Source organism: Neodiprion fabricii, chromosome 2, assembly GCF_021155785.1.
Source record: "Neodiprion fabricii isolate iyNeoFabr1 chromosome 2, iyNeoFabr1.1, whole genome shotgun sequence".
NCBI classification, from domain to species: Eukaryota; Metazoa; Arthropoda; class Insecta; order Hymenoptera; family Diprionidae; genus Neodiprion; species Neodiprion fabricii.
This window is the reverse complement of record NC_060240.1, coordinates 39,089,626-39,101,551: the sequence shown is the minus strand read 5'-3', so window position 1 is coordinate 39,101,551 and position 11,926 is coordinate 39,089,626. Positions and strand designations below refer to the sequence as shown.

The following is an 11,926-nucleotide window of genomic DNA, read 5'->3' as shown; positions in this document are numbered from 1 at the left end:
CTTTATTTTTTTCTTTTTTTTTCTTTTATCTTCATATGACTGCCGCTGGATGTTCCAGGTGAAACCCGGGTCCACGACCATTGGCCATGTCCATGTACCCAGCGGAATACACTCGTCTGGGTTACAGCACGACCGGCCGTTTCCACCCCCTCGGTTCGCGACCCCAGAGGAAGAATAAACAGCCGGAATGTTACCGAAGAGTGAAGAGTCCGGGGTCGCTACTCTGAATCATGACCTCCAAATGTCCTCTGGGATCGAGTCCTGCCTAAGCTGCAGATGGACGCGGAACATGAACATTTTTATCGACGTGGAATTACGCCTACAGCTTTTATTTTAGGTTGAACGATTATTGTAAGACGAGGTGGAGGATGAATTTCCTTATACTCTCGCTTACACACTTTCGTACAGAAAACTTGAAATTTATGGAGAATCGTTGCAGAGAGGCGGCAAGGAACACGTCGAATACGCGGAATTATACGGAGGATAATGATTTACACTTACTGTGAGAACAGAGTTGATATCGATTACCGAGGGTGAATCTAGGGGTGAAGTTTGCTCGTCGGCTACCATATACTTGTTTTTCACGGTACCGATAATATATACTCGTATTATGGTATTGACGGGGGGATGGAAGAGGTCTGGGAGAGCAACGAAACGTACGTCAGAGTCACGAACAATTCCTCTTCGGAGGCGGGTTGAAGCGAGTCGAATTGTATCGCTTGAACATCTTTGTTCGTTGAACATTTGTAAAATTAGAGAACTGTACTGTTGGACACTGCGAGTGTGCAGCGCATCGTACAATGTCGAGACCTTTTGTCGTTGATGATACAAGGAGTGTGGCTGGATGGGCATGTTCAATGTGTGGCTATTATCTACCTTATTAGTTACATGTACATACATAGGTACCTTGTGAAACAGATTGGAGTTGTTATACCGCGGGCGTATAAAATATAGACGTGTAGTGAAAAAGTGAAGTGACGTTTTTGCGGAGCGGAATTGAAGTTCAAAATTTGAAAAGTACCGAAAGCGCCTAATTCCGAAGTATTTCGTGGCGAAACTTGCAGCAAAGAAATAAAACTTTTACGAAACAACAAAGTTTCGAAAAGTAATGCTAAGCAACAGCAAAATTTGGAAACGTAATGTTACGATAGAGTAAAATTCTGAAAATTAAAATATACTCGTATAGCGTAGTTTATTCAATGAGTGGGTGTAAAAAATCAGAATGACCAGGATGGTGAAATTTCACCAGGTCAGAAATTCACCGAATTGAAAATCTTCGATAATTCAGAATTTCGGTGCTTCAGATTTTTAAACTCTCCTTTTCGCACTACGGGGAACTTTGTGCGTCGGGTTTCGGACCATTCGAGACTTTGGTGCGTAATAAAAGTTTGATTTCTTTGCCTCAAGTTTCACAATGAAAAATTTGGAATTTCGCGTTTTCGGAACTTTTCAAATTTGGAATTTCCACCCCGCCCCGTATTTACGTTTGAACGCGAACTCGCGCAGTGCACACACAACGTCAGGCATAAACGCGTTACTTTGTGCGAAATTGGGATCGTTAATTATTACCAACTCACGGCTCGCCTCCCCCCGTACGCCGATGACAATTACACCCAGGATCCTCCCCGGTAAGTTGACAAGGTGACAGTAAACCGCGATGCAGAGGCGACGAGGGCGCAAACATATCGGTTCGATTGGCGAGCTCGGTTATATATTACGCGGTCGGAATCGATAGACGCGTTACAATTTCAATTCGAACGGACGTGTGCAGGCACTAAATTGAGAGTAATTGTGCTGACTGTTACGTGTGATGAATAGATCAAAGTCAATTGCGTCGAGTGACAGCTCGGCCGTACACCCGAAGCAGAGAAACGAAAGCAATTGGTTTTGCGTCGGGTGAAACGTGGATGTAATATGAGCGGCAGCAGCCGGAGATATCACGCCGGGCAACACACAACCAGCCACCCGAGGTGGAGGCGGAGGTGGAGGGGCGGGAGGAACTCGATGGACAGAGGACGAAACACGCACAATGGAGACTGAAAGCCGATTGCCGCTAGTCGCAATGTCCAGCACGGGGGACAGGCCATCGATGCAGGTGTATCGAGTATCGGTATACCGAAACTTTGTTCCTCTCTTCTTAGTCGGCGGGTATTTTAATCGGTCCGTGAAATTCCCGGCAAAATTTTGCACTTTCAAAGCCATCCGCGTAACGTTGACACAACGTTTTTGCCACAGGCGTATGCACGTTTAATCAACTCGCGGATTCATTCGGTGTTTTCAATCAATTTCACATCGCCAATAAATTCTATCCGGTTAAATCCCTCGATTCATGATCGATCTCCGTACTTCGACGATCGGCGAGTTACGCTGCAGCCGCGATGAAAACGGATCACTGGGCTAATCTGAGAGAAAAAACTTGGCAGGTTTAACGGGACGCGAATTAGGAGTGATCTACTTATATGACGCTGATTTTACACGAGTCGTGTTGTTTGCTCGCGATTTTCAAAAATAATTATCCACTTTCACGAAAGTGCTGTAATAATCGGCATTGTTAATGCAAAGCTCGATTATACTTGGCTAGAACCTGACCCCCAGTGTATTGATTCATTCAATGCTCTTATTTATAATCCAAATTACACTCGGAGGCGAACAATTAATGTCTGTTGCACTGGCGTTAATGCTGCAAGTATTACGATCAAGGTACCGTATTCTGTTGCGAGGATTTTTCGTAAGGGGTGAAAATTGGATGGGCGTATCCGTTAGGAGTGTGAAATAGCCAGCGAATGGTTTACTTGTTTTAGCTGTCCGCGTATTCTATAAGATTTGAACTTTTCTTACGGTTTATTTTCCCCTTCGCATTCTTTTCTTCGGTACTAGTATTTTTCAACGTCGGTGCAACATTATCTACGATAGGTAAGAGGATTTCTGACCAAGCGTTTCGTACAATTAGAAATTGTGCGAACCGTGTAAAACGGCTTGGTTTATCTCTTAGTCGGTTTTCGGGTACCTGCAAAATCCCTGCGTGAATGATTAAATCGCGAGGCATCGGTATGGCGAGGGAGTAGATCGTATACATCCGCGATTCATTGCCCATTGTTATTTTCATCATTCAGGTTGGTTCGGAGAAGGATTTGTGTAAGGGGGAATTATGTGCGTGGCGAGGCAGGGCAGAGTAAAGCAGGGTAGGGCAAGGCAGGTAAGGCAGGTAGGCAGACTGGCGGGCAGTCAGGCAGGCAGGCAGGCAGGCAGGCGAGCATAAATAAGATTACGTTTTGCCAAACGATAAGATTCGTGCCTGAAGTATACGGAGGCGCAACTCGCTGACGAATAGAAAGGGTTGAGATGCCCGAACGAGATAAGAAAAGCTGGTCCATAATGAAACGCATTCATGCCGGTCGCGTACACACGAAAGTGAGCTCGAGGGTTCAGTTCGCGTTTCAGTTTGAGTTTGAGTTTGAGTTTGAGTGACGCCCCGGTAGACAGCTGCCCAAACCTGATCGGTCCATTCCCCGTACGTCCGCACTCTTGTGATTCCTTTTACGATATCGTATAACCGCAGCCGAACCAGAGCTAAGCTATCTGCGTCCGATTTAACCGAGGTGTAAGTGTAAGGTGCTGCACCAGCCAGCGACGCGTCTACCAGACGGCCAATTCCGTGTCCTTCTCTTCAATCGCAATGTACATTCGATCGCAAAAGTGTCGCTGCAGAAATTAATCGTTTACGCTAACCGCGCGTTTTTTTTTTTTTTTAGGAAAATTAATCATCGCCCTCGATCCGCTCAATCGAAGAAATTTTCCAACGTTCGTTTTTTCTCGCTTCGTTCCATTTCCATTCGTCTCTTGACGTCGCCTTACTCCAGCCCCGTGCGTATTGTATGCGTAATTGCGTGTAATATGATGGTAATTGGGGGTCTGTTTGGTAAAGGGAGTAATTACCGGTGCTCGATGGATACACAGCTGTTGGGTCGAACGTGTGTTTTCAGTTTCTGGCCGGGGCTTTTCTTGGCACATGAGATGGCGCCCTTTATCTCTTACTCTGAAAGGCTATAGAAATCACCCTCTTAATCAACCTTAACTAATTCGAACCCTTGCCTTGTGGGTTGTGTGCGCCTTCAAAACCCTTCGACGATACATGTACCTACGAGACTAACGCGAGGGCGTGTGATAACCTTCGGACCACGTGACGTCACTCCTTCACGTTTCACCCGAAAACGTGACATACGAGCGAAATGTTAATTTTGCCCCACGGGTTCCAATAAACATTTTCTTTTCAAACCCATCCGCACGAGATGCCGAACGACGATATCTTAACGTGCGTTAGTTTCGAGTGGTGGAAACTTTTTTTCCGGCTGTTTCGACGCACGAAAATTTGGCGAAAGTTTCGTTCATACCAGGGCGACAAAGTTTGACTCCGGATCTACAGGGGAGGTCGGCAAGTCCCAGGGACGAGATCGCGAGGTGTTGAATCCCAGGACCCGATGCACGCCCACACGAGACTCGGACACGCCACTACCGGTTATACAGCTGCGAACCACCAACGCAACGAACACCTGGCTGCGTACCTAGTGCTCTGGTGCAGTGAACCCGTTCGCTGGGCGACCTCAACGACGGTGATGCGTCCAGATCGCGTAAATGGTCATCCGCCTCGTTCGGCCTGCGGTGATTGCAGCGTGGATACTTCGGGAAATGGTCCCGGGGACACGATGTGCGGTACGATGAAATTCGGTCGTTCAACGGATGGTTCCGCACCTCTGTCCCAGTGCCGCTTTTAGTTCGTCATCGATCATGCTCGTTCGAGAGTAACAGCAGCTGTGCTACGAAAGTTGGAAAAACGTTCTCCGAAAGTCGATTAGCTCGTAGGGTATGAAAGGGGAATAAACGAGCCGAGATAGTGACCGACGTGAAAATTACTCACCGAATACAGTGAACTTCGGAGTCGGTCTCGGGCTGCGTATGTCAGGAATCACCGTGGAATTACTTTTCGTCTATTCACACGATTGCGTAAACCCAAAGTCGCGGGACGCGGTGTGGCCCTCTAATGTGGGTTACCCCACATCCAGGATAATTTGAAACGTTTCAGTCGCCGCTGCGACTGAGAAAACTGACCACGTCGAATCACAATGACTCGGCAATCTCTCGAGATAAACTATATGGGGCAGATATAAATCGAGGATTGTGCAGCGAACCCGGACCGTGCGACGACGGAGCGTCTAATTGTCAGTTTTTCCGAATCTTCTTCCTCTTCGTCCTCATCTTCGACTTTGTAACGAACTAGCTGGCACTTATCGAGAATTTCCGAGATCCCCTCGTCAGTGAGCTCAAGTCTATAAGACGTGGTACGCGATGCTCGGTCACGTGTCGTTGAAACAGACACTTGGAGACAGTTTCGAGATACTTCGAGGAGGTCCGGGGGGCAAAGATTTATTGCTTTTCTCTTATAATAGGTATGTACGAAACGAGGCAAACATCGTGGGTGGGTGTTCAGCGATCCCCGAAGAAGCCCGATAACGGACGAATGCCTCGGTCGTCTAGAATTCGTCGCCGTTGACGCGCCAGCAGCAGCACCACCACCATCATCCACCGCACAGTCTTCAAAGTCCCCATAATTTCTGCCCCTTGGCCTCTCCTCCCGCTTCGTCACTGATTTCCGGCGCGTATATATCTGTCTCTGAGAGTTTACCGCCACCTTATTCAACGGTTATCTTTCTCACTCGGCGCAGCTTCCGGAACACCAATACACGCGACATAAGAGCTCGCGACCCCGACCGAGGATGAGCTTCGGAGCGCGAAGCGGGAGTCCGCGGATCGTAAACGGCAGCAGGGTTCGTAAATTTCTGCCACGTGGCGTCGTCCTCGTTGTCGGCTCGCCAGTCAAACTGACAATAATCCCGACGGCTGGTCGTAGGTCGCATCGCTGCAGGTCTCGCGATGCGGACGCACTCCGTTAACCGAGAACCCTACCGGACTGGACTAGCTGGAAGAGTTTTTGGTTCCAGGGATCACCCAGCAGCGCCATTCACCAGATCCGCGTAACTTGGCCCGCTCGAACGACGCTGACAGAGTTACAGGCGGCTGCCGTGTGGCCCTCTTCTCATCCAGGAGACGCGTCGAACCCCTCGGTTTTAAGGCTGCAGTCATAAATATCGGGGTTGACACTTGGGGGAAAGAACTAGCTGCGCCTCCTCGCACTGAGCAATCCTGTCCAGAAGCCTGCTGCCTCGCAGAATCTACGCCAGCAGAATTGGAAGGCCTTGACGATTACCTTCGAATCTCATCGTATGTCCTGATCAGCGCCGCCCGATCGATTCGCAGAAGGAGGGGCATTCTTTTCTGGATTTCATCCAGTTGCAGCTGGGAAATTATCCGTCCTTGACAATCGCTCGTGATTGCAAGGCAGGCTTAAATCTGGGTGAGAAATAGCCGAACGTGAGCGAGAGCGAGGATCGTGGATGCGGGATTCGGGCGCTAAGGATACGAGAGGAGCCCGCTGCAGCCGGCAAGTAGACCCTGGGCACCGGCGAGAGTGATTTATGCGAAGTTGCTGACGTTGCCAGACCGCGTTTGTTCCTGATCGCCAGCCATCTTGGGAGCCGGTAGGTCCCCGCCGACTGATGGACCGTGGTCACTCATATTTAAGACCTTGGCTTTCGGCTCTCGCCTCCGGCCATCCGGCCTCCGTCTCTCCGGTCGCTCCTTCCTAGATTTACGACGGGGATCTCTTCGGCGGCGGGTCTACTCACCGGACGCAACAATGCAGGTTGCCCATTTGTCACCGAGGTATACGACGTCCGCGCACACACTTCCTATTTCTAATAACCAACCGATCCAGTATTGTGCAGTCATGTTCCCGCCACTTGGTCACAGTCCTTTCGCACACAGCATCTCACCAACGACCCGCGGTGAGGTCGTGCGGACCGAAAGAGAAAGAGAAAGAGAGAGAGAGCGAGAGAGAGAGAGAGAGAGAGAGAGAGAGAGAGAGAAGGAAACTGAGATACGGTGTGCGCTTTCTAGATTCCAGAGCACAGAGTTGCAAGGCATAACAAATACTCCCGCTGCGCACCGTGCGCACTCCCCATGCTCCGCAACTCCGCTGTGCCAATCGTTGTACAAATTGTCACGTAGCATGCCCACGGTCCTTTCATACGGAACTAGGATATGCAGTCCTGAACGATGTCGTCGTTTGTCAGGACCAACTGGTTCTTCGACAGCTCCAAACTCTGTCCGATCATTCCGAGTGTCATTCCTTGGAGATGTTGCAGCTTTGAGGAGAGTGTTTCAGGCTGTACGAAATTCGTATTGTTAATTGGTGTAGTGAGGGTGATGAAGGCTGTGATGCGGAGAGGAGAGAAGACGGGATGACGGTGCTCTTGTACAAGCGGCATCGTGGATGCGCTGAATGCAGCCGTTTAATGGTTCACGGAACCAGCGTGACGCGGCTCGCGTCAACATCTTTGGTAGACTTTATTCATCGAGAGCGTCACCGGGCCCAACTGGACGACTCCTGGAGCTCTTCGTTTTCCTTGTACGGGGATCGAAACCGATAGTATTCCTTTGTGCGCGATGCCACGTCCTCGCCTAGACACTAGACAATCCGAGCTCGGCTTGAGTGTCCCGGCAGTTTGGAATACCGGGAACCATCGACTCCTGGATGAACGTGCACGCATTCGGTTCTATGGGAATCTCTTCAACTTGATGTACGTCCGACTTTATTCTATCTTGAGACAGCCTGACACGGTCCGACCCCTCTCGAGTCATCGGAAGGTCCCCCAACGGCCGGGAGCGACTGTCTTACAGACCCGTGATTCAAAGTTGGCTGCATCTGCATTCTTACGGAAAATTGAACTCCTCTAAAATCAGATTGGATCAGCGTGAAGACTGGCCACACGTTGAATCAGACTCCCTGGGTTGTATCAACTTTGTGTAACCTGAAGTCGCGGTTCAGATACCGATCGACCATTTTCCACGAACGGGTTTAGCTCGTGACGAAAACAATGCCGGGTTAACGAGGCAGAACACCACTCGGTGTTAAAATACCAGCCAAAGCTGAAGACTGGAAGCCCGCGGAGTATCTCCTGGAGTTTCTCCTCGGGGAATTGGATAACCGATAAGGCGTTTAATCTACCGCTGTTGTCGAACTATCTACCGGCTTCTTAAACCCCGGCCGAGTCTGTTGGGGCTCCTTTGCATACGTGTAATAACATATCGTCTGTCGATATATACCAGATTTGTCCAGATTAGATCCTATAGCCTTGGGCCCAGGCGGGTGTCCCGGCTCCAGGGACGTGGGATTTGTAAGCTTATTACCGGCACCTACCTATAACTATTCCTTTTCCCCTCGCGACGTCCATCAGATAGCAGAATTAGTAGCACCAGTCTAACCATCTAACGTTGGCAACCTGACACACCGTTACCTACCAGCCTACGCGCTACGTGCGTGTGTCTATCGCCCCGTCGAATCTACAATCACGGCGTCACTTATTCATAGATGCGGAGTGTAGAACGGCTACTCCGAAAGTGTATCTAGATACGAGTATCAATGAATACTCTTAAAAGTATCTCGATGTTTCGTTAGATAGGTAAATAAGATTGGATATTGGCCACATTGATATTTCAGATGCAATCAGGTTCAGATTTCTGATATCGGAATACGTGAAATGTTTTGTAATTTTTATAATGTCATACTCGTTGTAATATCTTGCCACCTTCGCGATCAGGCTGTAACAAGAAATCACTCGTGCATCTGCTCACACAGCTTGGTCTAGGAGTGACATAACCACGTTTAGAAAATAATCGGTGACGATAATTTGAAGTGTAGAATTATTTAATTATACTGCCGGTTTTTGGTACCGTTACATTCCAAGGACCGTGCGCTGAGAAATCGGAAGAAATACCGATGGCATTCGTAATGAGATGTGAAAATATTTGTGAGATTGTCCAGCGAAGCAGCGAATTCTAGCCAGACAGCAATTCAAGCCACAAAGTGGGTGGGGGAAAATCATGATTTGATCAACCGACGACAAGGTACCTTGAAAGCCAATTACGAAGAAGGAAAAACGCTCTTATCCGTTACCGTTCTGGAAAATCGTCGAGAGTCGGGGTCGGGTGAGGCGAGGGTGCAGAGGGTGTGTATAAGCTGCGTCGACTTCTCGGTGAGGGGCAGTCTTCGGGAAGATGCGGAAAAGTTCGATTCGGAATCGAAGGAGCGCAAGGGGTTGGCGACGTCCAACAGACGGAGCGGACAGCGCGCTTATTTATGGCGACCATACCTCAGATATATGAACTGGTTCCATCCAAAGTTTCGGATGCATCTTTCCAGTTCAAATGTATAGAGAGGTGTCCCGCCGGTTGCTTTCAAGGGAAAGATTTGTGAGGGGTCACCTTAATGTAATATTGAATGAGCTTCATTTTTTGCCGAATGGAGGACCGATATAAACTGAGCACTCGCCAATCCGACACTCCTCCGCTCGGAGTCTTTCCTATTTCTCATCTTGCCAGATCTTTTTAGATGGATTCGGCTGACGTGCTGTTCCCATTTTCTTTTTCATATTTCTCTTCCCCCTTTTCTCTTCTCACTTCTCTGTCCATCTCTCTCACTCTCGCTTCTGGGTTTCCGTGCAAAAGGGTTGAAAGATTTGTGATGCGGTTTAAAAACAGAAACGAGAATCCGAAACGTCCGGGAAAAAATCACGCCGTTCGTCACTCGTGTGTAAGAATAAATTAGCGAATCGATGACACGTTTATACACTAAACGCGTATAATTCAGCAACGGGATTAATAGACCGAAACTGCTCGTACCTAAATCTAAACCCTGTAGCTTTGTCTACGGCAGACCAATCTGATTTTTTCTACCTTAGCCCAGAGTCGCACGTTCGTCAAAATAAGGACAAAGAAGTGAGTGTGACGTAATTTTTGATGGCGGTCGGACGGTGATGCAGCATGAGGACCCCGAGCGGGGAAAGAGGTGGAAGGAGGTCGGTGTCGTAGACAACGAATTGGCAGCCTCGGGACATTTAAGTCCGTGGCGATAAATCCTGGGCCAATGTATATAGCCAATCCCGTACCATTCCGTTGGCGCACGAAAAACAGCACAGTTTGTCCATTGATGGCTCGCTCCGAACAACCTAATTTATATTTATTCTCTCTCCTCTCCTCAGCTCAGCTCAGCTTAGCTCAGCTCTCCTCCGTATACAGGGATGCGGATGGGCGGTTCGGGGCCGCGAAAAGAGGCTCCGGGACTCCGGTAGGATGGATCTTTGGGTATATCTCACCGCGCGCGCTTCCGATATATTCGGGGCAGAAGAAGAGAAAAGGAGAAGAGAGGAGAGGAGAGGAGAGGAGAGGAGAGGAGAGTAGGCGGCCGATAGAGGAGCCGGGCAAATAGATAGATGGGCCATATTATAACTCACTGGCTGTCATCCCATTCGGTGGAGTCCGGCTGCTAATCAGAGACCCCGGACTCTCGTCCCCCGATCTCCCGCCTCTCCGGCTCACGGCCCGCTCCTCGTTCCATCGACGAAAAATGGATTTATTGCCATTTGCCTTGGCTTCGGCACGCTATCGAGTCTCCGATCCGTAGAATTCAACCGACAACCTTCAACCTTCGTCCTCGCTGCTCCAACTGAATTCCTTTTCGACCGACTCGTTCCCCGACTCGTCGCGTTGTCGTCTCGCCGCGTCCACCGTCAACCTCGCCTCCGTAGTTCGTCGGACAGAAAAAATAACCTTCGAAGCCTTATCCCTTTACGAAAATTAAACCGTACAAAACCAGCTCCGTCTATCCGGCGTAACTCGTGAAGGCATATTTTCAGCGACGACGCGACGTTCACGTTTTCTATTATATACGTTATCGGTTCGGGGAAGACAATGGTAATTTACGGTCAGCACGTTGGCAGCACTAGATGGTCGTTCGCGTCGTGATCGTATATTCGAAATTAGTGTTTCTCTGAACAATAGTTCAGCTCGTTGAATACCAATTGATACGACTGTGTCAGCTTGGCCACTCGGCGTCCTCTCTCCCAGTATCTTCCTCTCCCTCGCTCTTAGTCACACTGAAACGGCGCATCGAATCGAGCGTACTCAGGCAACGGCTGATTCGAGTTCCCCGATGGTACTTTTGGCTGATTAGAGTACCAGCGTCCAAGTTGACGACGCAACGCGCGATTTCGGATACAGCTCGGTGTCTCCGGTCCATGGAGTCGGAATGTCGTGACGCAACGCGTCCTTCTCGCGAACGTTAACGACAATTAATACCTTGCCGACTCACTTTTCTACATTCTCCACCGAAATTGTCAACGTCGCCGCGTAATTGTCCGCCTCTGAACGACGTGCCGCGGGTAGGCGGGCGTTGCAGCGTTGGTCGAGGTGCGGCGGAGGTTTGCGCAACGCCATTATGCCTCTGCACATAACACACGTACGTCGTACACAAGTCTTAAGGGAATTCGTTGACTCAGGTGGCTACGGCACCTGCGTCCGATAGACTCGGTAATGCGCGGTACGGATACGTACGCTTGTGAACACATGCCGGGGTAATTCTAAAAACGGTTTAATTCACCCATTGCTGGTCGACAGCTATGGGCGCTCAACGTTTCGGACAAGAATCCGTCTCCTTCTCTCGTTCAATTACCAGACAGTGTCGCTCTCTCCTCCCGTGTGTTTGTATTTCGGCTTGAAAGGTGTGTGCGGTGTACACGCCTCGCGTACCTACGTACGTGCGGGAATGAGTTATGGCTCCGGGTGTATCGATGACAGTTGAAACTTATCGTTGGACAGGTAAAGCAGGCAAACGAAAGTTAGGCAAGCGTCGTTACTCGAACAAAAAGTGTACGTGAGTGAGCGCTTTCGTGTTTGTGTGCACGGCAACGGGGGGAAATGGATCTGGAGGACGGAGAGGAGAAAAGCAAAGACTCGAACCGCCCGGAATCATTCC

At 49.4% G+C, this 11,926-nt stretch overlaps 1 protein-coding gene across 3 annotated transcripts in view; it reads left to right on the top strand.

Annotated features, from left to right (window-relative positions):
- The window catches only part of LOC124175177 (protein tiptop), a 117,445-nt gene that overhangs the window by 46,156 nt on the left and 59,363 nt on the right, over positions 1-11,926 (top strand). The gene's annotated exons all lie outside the window — the stretch shown is intronic.